Source organism: Macrotis lagotis, chromosome X (genome assembly GCF_037893015.1).
Source record: "Macrotis lagotis isolate mMagLag1 chromosome X, bilby.v1.9.chrom.fasta, whole genome shotgun sequence".
Classification (NCBI taxonomy): domain Eukaryota; kingdom Metazoa; phylum Chordata; class Mammalia; order Peramelemorphia; family Peramelidae; genus Macrotis; species Macrotis lagotis.
In genome coordinates this window covers 332,540,775-332,554,621 of record NC_133666.1, presented here as the reverse complement: position 1 = coordinate 332,554,621, position 13,847 = coordinate 332,540,775, and the positions used below count along the sequence as shown (strand labels likewise).

The window sequence follows — 13,847 nt, the reverse complement described above, 5'->3', positions numbered from 1 at the left end:
ACAAACCTTGAGGGCAAGCCTGTAAGGTCAATAGTATAGGTATTCACATTATATAGATTAGAAAACTGATGTTTTGTTAGGTTAAGGGACTTGCCTGCCATCATACAACCAGTAAATGATAGAGTCAGGATTTGAACCCTGGGCTTCTAACTTCAAATCTAGTGCTCCTTTTCATCAGAATACACTGTTCATTGAAGGGAAAGCCTATAAGTGAGCTCCAGGAGTGCTCCAAGGAGAGATGTGGGATATATTTGAAGAGTGATAGAGAATTCTTTCCACAGTATTAGATGTGATGTTGATTAATTATTGTGAATTCCCTTTCTTGAATTGTAATAATTGAATTGAAATAGGAGAGGAGGGAGGTATAGCGGAAGCAGGGAGGGGTGTATAGAAAAGGATCAACCTTTTCATCAAAAAAGAAAAGCTGTATGATATTCATGGAATATAGTTTTCATAGTGGTACACGTTTATATAATAAACAATTGCTTCAAGCTCTCGTCCTCTTCCTGTTTTCTCATGGACCTAGATGTTCAAGACTGTTTTATAGCAGGGAGCACACCTGAGCAACAGATCTGCTCTAGTCATTGAAAGTGATTAGTTCACTTGAATGAGTCTTCTCATTACTCCTCCATCATGAAAGAATTGGGAGTGGGAGTCAGGGGTCAAATAATTCTGTGTGTAACTAGAATACCTGCTCTAGATGCGTGAGCTGAGAACAAAAGCTAAGAATAATGCTGTCAAGTTTAGAGAAGGATGATTAAAAGAGAACCAACTAGCCCTCTTTAAAATTTTGAAGAGATGTCAGGGGAAGGAGATGTTACTTGGTGTTGCTTCAGACAGATGAACTAAGATCAATGGGTAAAGTTACAGGGAGCAAGTTTTTGGCTCTATATTAAGGAAGAATTGTCTTACACATATGGCTGTCTGACAGTGGAACAGACCTGAACTAGGTTGGTTGCAGGGGGAATGGAAAGAAAGGGAAAGATATGAGATGTTTCTGAGATTAAAAAAAATGACACAATTTGGGAACTGATTGGATTGGGAGTTAAAGATGAAGAAGGAAAAAGGATTAAAGATGGCTCTGAGCTTACAAATCCAAGGAGTTAGGAGAATAGCTGTGCTGTTAACAGAAATAGAGATGTGGGAGAGAAGTAAGGAAGGAGATTTTGTGTGTGTGTGGGGGGGGGCGGTGTGGGGTGTCAGTGAGAGAGAGAGAGAGAGAGAGAGAGAGAGAGAGAGAGAGAGAGAGCGCATAGCTAGGTGGCTCAGGGGATAGAGTACCAACCCTGAAGTCCTCAGGTCCTCCAGCCTCAGATACTTAATAATTGCCTAGCTGTGTGCGACATGGTCAAGTCACTTTTTTTTTAAGAGCAATTTTATTTATTTTTAATTTTGCAATTTTTCCCCCTAATCTTGCTTCCCTCCCACCTCCCACAGAAGGCAGTCTGTTAGTCTTTATATTGTTTCCATGGTATGCATTGATGTGATGTTGAATGTGATGAGAGAGAAATCATATCCTTAAGGAAGAAACATAAAGTATAAGAGATAAGCAAAATGACATAATAAGATAATAGGACAAGTCACTCTTAACTCCACTGCCTTAAATAAAAATTTATCACAAGTTGGGGGAGTAGTTCACCCAGAGTGTTCTAGGAAAATGTGGACAGGAAAAAAAAGCACTTTGGAATTCATAAGATTTTATCTCCAGTGCTGGAGGGGACATTAAAAGACATTAGTATAATGCCCTTATTTTACTGAGGGGTTGAGTGACTTGCCCAAAGTCCCAAGTCCTGGAACAAAGATTCAAATTCAGGTCTCATGGCTTCAAGTTCAAAGCTCCAAGGTCAATAACTCTTTTTCACTGCTTCACCATTTGCTATGTTACAGAGGATATGGGTTAGTTTCTTTTGTAGGTTATAGGAGGTCTCTGAGGTCCTTTTCAATGATGAGATTTTTGTGAGGTCATTAGTGACCATGGAGAGAGCTATTATAGTAAAATGGTAGGAACAGTAATCAGATTGTGAGGAATTAAGGAATGAATGAGGAAGAGAATGGGGTGGAAATAGAGGTGAAGAGTAGGGTAAAAATAATGAGCTGATAGGGATGCTGGATATCGAATGGAATGAACCTTGACCCAGAAGTCAGAAAGCCTGGATTCTATTCCCAGTACTGTTCTGGTATGAATTCTCTGAGTCTTGTAAAATGGACTAAGTCATAGCTATTATGTTTTAAAATATAAAAGTTATGTTGTAAATCAAATGATACTATATTTATTGGCACTTTGAAAATATTGTGCTGTACGAGCCCACAGTGTTTTTTTTAGCTATCATTATTACTATGGTTAGTAAAATAAGAGACAAAATCATCTTCTTTAAGTGAGGGGCAATTGAATGACACTGAGGGCTTGGGGTGAAAGGATGTTGTACTGAGAGTACAAAAGGGAATGAATAAAAGGTGAATATTAGGATCATCACTCAACAGCAAAGGCCTGGGGGAATTTGGATGACTTGAATTTATAGTGGCTTAAGTCTATTTGATTCTAAATATTTTTTCCAGAAGCATTATGTAACCTAGCATTATGTAACCTAGGGGAAAAAATGATCTATGCTGATAATAGGAAGTTGAGGAATTGGAGTCTTCACAGAAAAATGTCAGCAGGGGTAAAGAAATCTAAGGAAATTGTGAGGATTTACTTGTTCTAGTAGGCTATGGTTTATATGAAGAGGTGTGGGATCTATGGTCCAAAAGTGGGACTGAATCATATTATAGATTTTTTGAAATAGAAAGGGTTTTAAATGTCATACATCTGTTACATATGTCTCTTCTTCACTCAAGTAGACACTCCCATAGATCAGACCCTCATCATATCACTTTTGGTACTAATGCAATAGCCTTCTGTTTGGTCTCTTTACTTTGTCTATCCCCACATCACTTCATCCTCCAGATAGCTGCCAAAATGATTCCCCTAAAATGGAAATCTGATCTTTTCATTCTTCTCAATAAATTTCAGTGGCTCCCTATGATCATCTAGGGATAACTATACCATTTAGGGTCATCTATAAATTTATAAATTCCACTGTTTGTCACAATCTCAATCCTTCCTGCTTTTCCAGTCTTCTGACACATCACTGTCTCCATGCACTCTCCAATTTAGCCATCCTTGTTTTCTGGTCATTCTCCATATCTGATGCTCTAGCTCCCATCTATTTGTTCTTGCACTAGCGATCTCCCATCCCTGGAATTCACTCTCTCCTCACCTTTATCTCCTGGAATTCCTGATTTTTTTCAAGATCTACCTTCTGTATGAAATTATTCCTTATCTTCCAAATTGCCAGTGCCCTTCATTCCAAATTGCTTGATATTTATTTTAAGTATATATATTTTCACTTCTGTTAGAATGTGATCTTTAAGGAAAGTTTCACTTTTGTCTTTGTTTACCCAGAACTTTGCATCTTTCTTGATATAGATAAACTCTTAATGAATACTTTAATTTATTGATTTAATCTAAACTCATTTTACAGAAGAATTTATTCAAGATGAAGTAAATCACTCAAGCTCACAAAGCACTAAGCAAGAGAAAATGATGTAAAAGTGGGTCCTTAGATGCCAAATACAATACTCCACACTGAAAAGTTCAGATGAAGGTAGAGAAAAGTTTTACTAGGATCTAGGGAACTTGAGCATCTTAGGGTTTTAGTCAAGCATCCTTGGGAAATAGCAGTAGCAATGGCAAGTAGGTTGTGAGTGGACAGAGACAATACCAACTTCAAGTTCTTGGTGAAGGATCAGTGCCATATCTTGACCAGGTCAAAGTTTTTTTATTTTGGTTGATAACTGATTCAATTGGCAGATAAAGGTTTATGCCATCAAGAAAGGCATTAGATAGGTCTTCAACATAGATGTTCAGATTGCTGAATGAGATATAATATGGTATATTGGGAAGAAAGTTAGACTATGAGAAGGAGACCTGGATCTCAACTTCCTCTTTAATGAGGAATGATGAGTATAAAATATTTATACTTCCTGCCACAGAGGGTAATTATGAGGATTCAATAGCATAACATAAATTAAAGAATTTTGAAAATTGTAAAATGTTTCACAAACATAAGGCATACCGTTCATAACATGAGATAATAATAGAGAAGAAATTTTTTTAGGATTATGAATTTAGAGATAGAAGGGACCTTTGTGATCATCTAGTCCAATTATTATATTGCTAGGATTTTGAGCCTAGAGACGTTATATGACTTGTCCGAAGTCACACATATCCTAAGAATCAGAACCAGAATTGGAACTTGGCTCAGATAGCACCTTTGGCTTGGAGTCTTCCTTAATTTCAATCTGACCTCAGATACTTATTGTCAGTGTGACCCTGGGCAAGTCACTTAACCTTATTTGCCTCGGTTTCCTCCTGAACTGGAAAAGGAAATGGCAAGGCACTCCAGTATCTTTGCCAAGAAAATCCCAAATGGGATCACAAAGAGTCAGATAGAACCGAAAATGACTGAAATTCAGTCTCAAAACCTACCATTCTTTACACTAGACCATATTGCCTAACCTATCTCTCCCTCTCCTGTTCCCCACCCCCAGAAAAGATGACTTAATTGCTCAAATTATGCAGGAAGTTGGAAGGGGTTCAACATACTTAGAACTCATTTTTCTATTTTTATCCTCCACATAGCCCTAAATAAACTAAAAATTGAATTGAAAAAGAAAAAGAAATATTGGATAAAATATTGAATTGGTGTCTGAATAACTCAGGGCTAAGCTTTTCATTAACTTCCACAAGAGGGCAATGATGCTACATTGAAATAAAGTTGTTCCAGTGTTTATCTGCCAGACACTATATATATATATATATATATATACACATACATATGTATATATATGTATATACAATATGTATATACTATATATTATATTACATACTTATATATTATTATGCACATCCATACACATATCCCTAAAATAAGTTTTTTAGAAGTAATGATTTTTTAGCATTATTAATCAGTTATAGTTGAGTCATAGATTACAGTAGGAGGGCCCTTAGAAGTCATCTAATCCAAACTGCTCATTTAATAGGAAATTGAAGCTTAAAGAAAGTCAAAAAATTGACCAAGGTCATACAATTTTTAAGTGTCAAAGAGTATTCAAACCCCTGTTCTATAATTCCAGGGTCAAGGGCATTCTCATTCATAGTCAACGCTGATCTTGTAAATCCTATCTTCCAAATTATTTATTTAAACCAGAATACTAGCATTTTCTTTCATTTCACCTTAAAGTGTGACATTATGACTTTAAATCAATAATATAATTTATATCAAATTATAGTATAAAACCAAGGGAATGCTCAAATTGTTTGTAGTACTAAAATTTTGCCCTGTAGAAAATTTGTTCTAAATAATTAGCTTCTTGGATTAGGGTTCTGGATAGTCAATTTATCTAAATTATAGAAGTAGAAATTAGTGCAAAATAGAGAGGTGAGATGGGGGTAGGAGTGTCTTGGCTTTTTGATTCTAGTTTTAGCATTCAAATTTCAAGATGGTACAAAGACTCAGGGGTTTGAAAGGGTACCAGCTCAGCCTCACCCCCTCCCCAACTTTGTACCTTAAGTGATAGATTTAGCAGAAGTGTTGAACCAGAGAGGGGACTCACATGCCACAACACTGGCATTGCTGTTCTTGTTGATTCTCTAGTCATTGAATCCTGAACAACTGCCAAGCAGAGACTTTGAGAAAAATAAAGCTTGAAATGGTAAGGAGATAGATATTCTGGGACAAGAGAACATCTAATTCTAAAATTCAGTGGCATTCTACCTAGAAATTCTTTGGACTATTTCTTACAAAACTAAATGGGGTTTGTGGATCACTTTGGAAACATTATCCATTTTTATAATTTTTGACTCAGCTCCCAAACAAGTCTGAGAGATCTAGAGATTTTCCAAAAGTGGCACTTAGAGGATTATGATTTCTTTTCCAAGGATACTCATCTAATCATATGTATATAGCATTATGAGTTCTTCATTTTGTTACATAAGCACATAATTCCTTTTCTAGTTTCACAGATCCCAGGAGTGCCCCCTCAATAGAGGTTTACCTCTATTGTAATCTCTCTCATTCACAGAATGAAAAAAAAAACAAGCCTTAATTTCTTTCTCCATCCCTCTCTTCTCTCTCTCTCTCTCTCTCTTTCTTTGTCTCTCAGTGGGGATCATAAGAGATTATTGGAAAATTCTTTGCAACATCTAGTACCAGGGGAGTCATTAGGTTAACAGTATATTTAAGATCTTTACTTTTATTATCATTTCCAAATACTCTTTTTCCCTTCATCCCCTTTGCCACCCATTGAGAAGGCAAGAAATATGATGCTCATTATGCATATGAAGTCACTTAGCAATAATCTTAAACATATAAAGCTCACTGTTATACCTACAAAGAGGATGACACTGGATTACCTCTCCTGGGCCCTGTTCAGTTTATGTCACATATAACCAAGAAGATTTCCTAGAGAAAACAAAAAATCAAAAAGTACAAAGCCAAGCCTCTGTCTCTTTGTGTCAGCAGGTCTAGTGCAATAAGTTTTACACTATAGTATTCTTTGAAGAAAATCAAAATTTTACTCCTGCAGTATGACTCAACGATCACATCAACTTCATATTCAGTCTGAGCCAGTCCCATGCAAAATGAGAAAATACTGGAAATGTGACTTCACAATTTTTTCCAGGTATAACTAGGCAACTGTGTGACTTAATTGATAGAATATAGGACATGAAATCAGGAAGATCTGAGTCCAAATTTGACCTCAGACACTTGGTGTCACCAGAAACAAATGGGAAAAACAATAGTACCTAGATTAGTGCAAGGATAAAATGAGATAATAAATACAAAGCACTTTGAAAACTTAACAGAGCTATAGAAATAATAGTTATTAGATACCCCAGGGTTTCCTATTGTAATTTTACAGTAGGGTTGGTCATGCCTTGAACTACTGATGACCTTTCCTTATTTATCCCTATCCTTCAAATTAGCTGAGCCCTGTTTCTAATCTTAGTTTACACAATTTTCCTCCCATCCCTCAATCCCATCTATGGAATTGCTCCTGGTTAAGAACAAATCTGATAAAATCAATTTGATCTAAAATGTTAATGCATGATAATTTAATACATTACTGGAACCATATATGTTCTTGGACCCTAATAACCTCTTTTCCCTCTATATCACTCTCTTTAGCTCCCAAAGATTTAATTATCACCTCTATTCTGATGATCCTCAAAAATCTACCTATCCTTCCTCAAGCTCTTTGCTAACTTCAATCTCACATCTCCAACTGCCTTTCAGACATCTTGAACTGGTGGTTTTTTAAACTCAATACATCTAAAATGAAGCTATTATCTTTCCCCTAACTACCCCTCCCTTCTGTACTGTAAAAGGCAACATTATCCTCCCAATCCCTCAAGCTTTCATCTAAGGAGTCATCCTGGATTCCTCACTGCATCTTTTATCTCCCCCTTATCCAAGCCAAGGTCTGTCGATCTCACTTTTGTAGCATCTCTCAAACATACCCCCTTCTCTCCTCAGACATTGCCCCTACTCTGGTGCAGGCTTTCATCACCTCACTTCTGGATTACTGCAATAATCTGCTGATGAATCTGCCTGACTTAAGTTTTTTCCAACTCCAATCCATCTTCTATTCAGCCACTTAACTTGAAGGTTCAATCATGTCAATGCTACTTCTCAACCTCCAACATTCAGACACACTCAAACTACAGTGGTTCCTATTGCATCCAGGATCTAATTCAAAATACTCTGCCATTCAAAGCCCTTCATCAATCTATCTCCCTCCTACCTTTACAATCTTTTAATACACTCTATTATGTCCTCTTCTACCTGGTAACCCTGGCTTCCTGACTGTTCTACAAACAAGACACCTCATCTCTGCGCTCTGGGCTTTTTCTCTGGACATCCCACATGTCTGGAATGCTATGTCTTCTACTCCACCTACTAACCTTCCTAGCTTCCTTTAAGTCCTAATCAAAATCTCACCTTCTACAGGAAGTCCTCCCCAATCTTTCTTAATTCCATTGCCTTCCCTTTTTAATGATTTCATATTTATCCTGCATATGAGTTGTTTGTATATAATTGTCTGCCTGTTAACTCCCTCATTAGATTGTTCCTTAAGGCAGGGATTATCTTTTCCTCTTTTTTTATATCCTCAGCACTTAATACAGTAGTATGTACTTAATAAATATTGATTGATTGCTTAATCACTCCTTCTAAACATAATTTGTATTTAACAGCTGCTGATTCTATTACCTTAAATCAAAGGGATTTAAATGGGAATTTCCAGCATGGAGACTAGTCAGTTGGGAATGAGAGGGGTGGGATGGAGAATGAGTCCTTCATGATGCTTGCTAGAAAAAAATAATAATAAATAGCATTATCTTAGTGCTTTATGGTTTGCAGAGAACTTCACTTAAGTTACCTCATTTGATCCTTAACAATAACTTGGTGAGGTATCCTCCATTTTACAAATGATGAAAATGAAGTTTCATCAAGGGCTTAACTCTCCATTCAGTATTTCACAGATTTGTGATTTTCTTACTAGGGGTTTCATATAGATAGATAGATAGATAGATATAGATATATATCAACATCTCTATCTCTGTCTATCTATATATATCTATTCATCCATCCATCCTTCCTTCTTCCATCCATCTATCTATCTATCATCTATCTATCTTTAAATCCTCTGGGCTAGATTGGTGCCAGGGTGACAAGAGTCAACGCCTGGACTCCTGGGTATTCATCTGCCAGATAGGTGTGAGATAGGGTTGGCCTCTTACACTCTGCATCAGTAAAGACATTGAAGGAGAATTTTAACAGGGCAAGACTGTCAAATGGGTTGAAAAATCAGGGTGTGGAGGGATTGACTGAGTAAGAGTTAAAGTGAGTTATGAACTCCACTTGAAACAGGGAAGGCTCCTGACAAATTCATCTCATTCTATCTTCTTCAATGGCACTGGCTCTTTCCAAATCCAACACCAAGCCCTGATAGAGACCAGTATAGCTGAACAATCAAGGGCAGAGGTTTTCCGTTCATATAGAGGTGTAAGACATCTCCAAATGTTTCATGAACCCACAGAGGGCTTTTTCTGCTCTCAGACTTGGGGGGCTTAAGAACCAAGTAGAATAATTAACTCCATTTCTTTTCAAAAGCTAGGCATTTATCTCATGGTTGACATAATGCAGAAGACATAGCCTCCTGTTCTCTGGTCATAATTTTCTTCTGTAACCAACAAATCAATAATCTGATTTTGTCCTATGACTGCAACTTAAGAATAAGACTGTGTAATGTTTCCTGTGAAGCACATAAAGCCCACCTAGTCTTGATTTGTAAGTCAGCTTCTTTTTTCTTTTCCCCTTAGTATCTAACAGATGATTTAGATGTAATTATACATAGAAAAAATAGCTTTGGAAGCACTAAAAATGAATAATTTGATCAACGAGGCTAATTCAAGAGAACACTCATTGATATATTGATATTTCTTATCTTTTGAGGAGAAAATTTCCCTAGCAACTTTTAGTTGGGTGTGCATGTGTAGCAAAGATTTAACCAGACTCACCAATCTTTTTTCCTCTTTTTTTTTTATAAACCAGCATAAAGTAGAATTTATTTACATAATGCAATGATCCATGAAGGTTACCATAACATCAAGGCACCATATTAACCGCTTGAATGGAATTCATTAGAAATTAACTACCACTTAAATTAATTTTCCCACATTCACAAGGCTGTAATGGCGGAAAAAGGAACCGTCCATCAGCAAGTACTGACAGGAGAGCTGTCACTGGTTTTATTTATAGGTGAATATATTAACCCATGGAGCAGTCTCTCTGCACCAAATCTGGGGGTCTGTGTACTTGTAAAATGCTGCTTTAAAAGGTTTTTACATTTTTTTTTATTATTAAGTAATCTAGCTTCAGTAAAACAGGAATTCATTTTTCTTAATACCCTGACCAGTGACTGTATTCTATTATTTTGGTGATTTTGGCTCACAAATAGGAAGGATTCTTTCTTTCCTTGCTTCCTTCCCTCCTTCCCTCCTCCCCTCCTCCCTCCCTTCCTCCCTTCCTCCTTTCCTTCCTTCCTTCCTTCCTTCCTTCCTTCCTTCCTTCCTTCCTTCCTTCCTTCCTTCCTTCCTTCCTTCCTTCCCTCTTTCCTTTCCTTTCCTTTCCTTTCCTTTCCTTTCCTTTCCTTTCCTTTCCTTTCCTTTCCTTTCCTTTCCTTTCCTTTCCTTTCCTTTCCTTTCCTTTCCTTTCCTTTCCTTTCCTTTCCTTTCCTTTCCTTTCTTTCCTTCCTTCCCTCCTTCCCTCCTCCCTTTTCCTTCCTTCCTTCCTTCCTTCCTTCCTTCCTTCCTTCCTTCCTTCCTTCCTTCCTTCCTTCCTTCCTTCCTGCCTTCCTGCCTTCCTGCCTTCCTGCCTTCCTGCCTTCCTACCTTCCTGCCTTCCTGCCTTCCTGCCTTCCTGCCTTCCTGCCTTCTTTCCTTCCCTCCTTTCCTCCTTCCCTTCTTCCCTCCTTCTTTCCTTCCTTGCAGGTTGCAAGCTTACCTATTATATTAAATTAGCTCTTTTATTTTTTGATGAGAAGGGACATGATTTGAAGGGTCTCCTTCAATCTTATAATGATCCATGTTTTAATGGGATATTGCTGTATTTTGCATAGTACAATACAAGTAGGGGGCATTCACTTTTCCTGTGGAAAACTAGAGACTAATCAAATTGTTAAATCTATAAACTTAACTTTTATATTTGGAGACCATTTTTTAGTCAGAAATTGGATTTATCAAAAAAGATGAGGATGATAAAGAAGTCTAATATTATTAAGGCAGAGTTTTTCTGTGATAAAATTGTTCTGCAGATCAAGATGGACTTGGAGAAATAATAGAATCCAGAGCACAGTGGAAATGGTGGAAGGTTTTAAAAAACAATTGGACTTATGTCTTAAGGTTAAATGAATCAGTTTCATTTCTCTTCCCTCTAGAGAAGAGGGGTGAAAGGAAGAGAGGAAGAAAAGGATTAAGCTTTTTATACATATTAATATAGAATAATAATAAACATGTAATATATATTAAGCACACATTATATGTATTTATATATATACATACATATCTTACATATTATGTTCAAGATACTGTGCTAAGTGCTATAAATATTATCTCATTTGAAGCTGAGAAAGCTAAGGAGCAGGAATTTGACTTAAATGACCTGAAGGCCCTTTATAGTTTTTTTTATTTCCATGTTTCTAAAAGTATATGAAGGACTTTGATGAAGGCCTTGTTGAAAAGACATTTTCTGTTTTAATTGTGGATATGAACAAATGGGCGTATACTTGGAAACTGGTTGGCAATATTCTCAGAAACTTTATCACCTGCCATTTGCATTTTCATTTTGACTCCATGTTTGAGTATGAAGTGAAGAAAAAAATGACATTAGCTGATTGTTACATGTAACTATGAATGCAGCTCCCGAGGGAGACCAGATTATTTTTTATTCATCATTACTTTTATGCTGGGGATGCCAATGGTATGAAGGGGATGGGTTGCCTCTCTGGGTTATCACACTTCCATTGACATGAGCTTTTATTTCCTAACTTGAGGGAATCCCTCCTTTGGATAGCCCAGTAGAGGAACACCTTAAATCATGGATGTGCTCCTAGAATCATAGAATGATTGAGCTGCTCAAGATTCTGGTCTAATCACCTCACTCTATACCCAAGACAAATTGGTTTACCAAAGTGGTTGTCCTGTGAACTAATGGCAAAGCAGATGGTAGCAAGTCTTCTTACTCTCAGGCAAATGATCTTTTGTAAGCATATTGGTCAGATTCTATTAAAAAGTGCTTTATTAAAAAACTAAGAATTATTGGACACTTTGCAGAATAGATAATCACAGTGGTGTTAAATGCCACAAGGCACAATGAACATCCACTAATATTACTGTCCTTGAAGGAAAATTCCATTCACACAGGGTCCAACTGAAAGAATTTTGCATTGTTCATGAATCATGATAATTCTTTAATTTTTTGTGGATCTGTGACTTCATCATTATAGGTTCCCTGTTCTCCCAAAGCAAACTCCATACATCCATACTTACTATGCGATTTTGTTCAGGTCCATTCACTTTTCTTGAATTCATTCCATCAGATGTCATTTCTACTTCCACCTACAATAAATTAAGCTCTAAGGTTTTACAGTTCAAATGTGATGACTCCATTGTCACCAGTGATAGAACAGCCTACTTTAGAAACACTAGCAAGTTGGTTTAAGTTTGCACCAATTCACTGGAAATAGTACTAGCTTGGGAAAAAGGACAGGCTACGTTCAATTCAGGATATCAAGTGGGGCCACCTCTCTTATCCTCAGTTTCCTTATTTGTAAAATGGAGATGGCAATGCTTTGTAGACTGATTGTGAAGATAACCTGAGAAAATGTATAAAACTTTACTAACTTTATTTGTTTAATATTGTACTAAGACTAAAATGGCACTAAGGCTTCTGTTGTAAACCTTCAGGTGATATGTCATTTGTCATTGTTTTCATCCTTTCAATTTTGTCTATAAATGCTCTTAGGATGGTGATGAACCTCTGGATATGAGGCTGGTACATGGGCAATAGGAATAATCTAATAGTGAGTTGTATGTGATACTTAACAGTTTGGTTTGAAGCTGTCATAGCTTGCATACTACTGAGATAATTTTTTTTTTTTAGATTTTGCAATGCAATGGGGTTAAGTGGCTTGCCCAAGGCCACATGGCTAGGTAATTATTAAGGGTCTGAGGTCAGATTTGAACCCAAGTACTCCTGACTCCAAGGCCAGTGCTCTATCCACTGCACCACCTAGCCACCCCCATGCGCCACCTAGTTGCCCCCAAGATAATTTTTAAGAAACTAAGATTACCCCCACATCAGAATAAAAAGAATTGGAGCAGTACTTCTAATGGAAGTCAGAGTAGGTAACATGGGGATGATAATAATTCACACATACATACATATATATATATATATATATATTTATAAAAGTATGTTATATAGATTCTGTATGTGACATATTATATCTATGTAATTTTAAAGTTTTCAATGAACTTATCTTGCAATGAGCCCATGAATTAGATTATGCAAGTATTATTAGTACTGTGTTATATATTGAGAAGTTGAGACTTAGGGAATCTAAGGAACTTGCCTGATTCTAGATATAGTTAGATGATTCAAATCCAAGTCTTCTGAGTCTAATCATGCTGCTGCCCAGTTTGCTACAAGCTTCATTCATGTGTCATTGATTCTCTAGCACAGTAAAGGGCTATAGTCAAGGAAATATACTTATATAAGTCTGGGAACAGGAAGAATGTGGAAAAAAATCAAAATCCTAAAACCTAAAATATAAGGGAAAGCACCTAATGGTTTTTAGAGAAATCTAACCCACTCATTGGACAGATGAAAATAAAAACAAAACAGAAACCCAGGTCAGGAATAGTTTTCCTCCCTTCCTTATCCTTGCTTAGTTAAAGGAAAAAGATCAAGCTCATTTTGAACATGAATAAGACCATATCTGTAATGTATTTTAGCATCTTTAAAGAATAGTGTTGAAAAATGATAAAAAAAATTATTTAAAAAAGAAATGGAAAGATCTATGGAAAAATACCACTCAGTAAATGAAATGCATGTCAGTCTGATTTTCAAAACAAAGATAGCTTACCAAGGATGCTATTTTGATATTTTAAATGAAACTAAACAGTTTGAGACTAAGAAACAAAATAGAATTTCCTGGCAGTGCTGCCATTGCACATACAAATA

At 36.5% G+C, this 13,847-nt stretch overlaps 1 long non-coding RNA gene across 1 annotated transcript; it reads right to left on the bottom strand.

Annotated features, from left to right (window-relative positions):
* Window positions 1–6,446: 6,446 nt before the first annotated feature.
* On the bottom strand, window positions 6,447–12,293 carry LOC141498541 (uncharacterized). The gene is made up of 3 exons (XR_012471679.1): window positions 12,152–12,293; window positions 8,313–8,410; window positions 6,447–6,503 (listed from the first exon to the last, which is right to left on the bottom strand). It is a non-coding gene; the product is annotated as an uncharacterized LOC141498541 (long non-coding RNA).
* Between the last annotated feature and the right edge of the window lie 1,554 nt (window positions 12,294–13,847).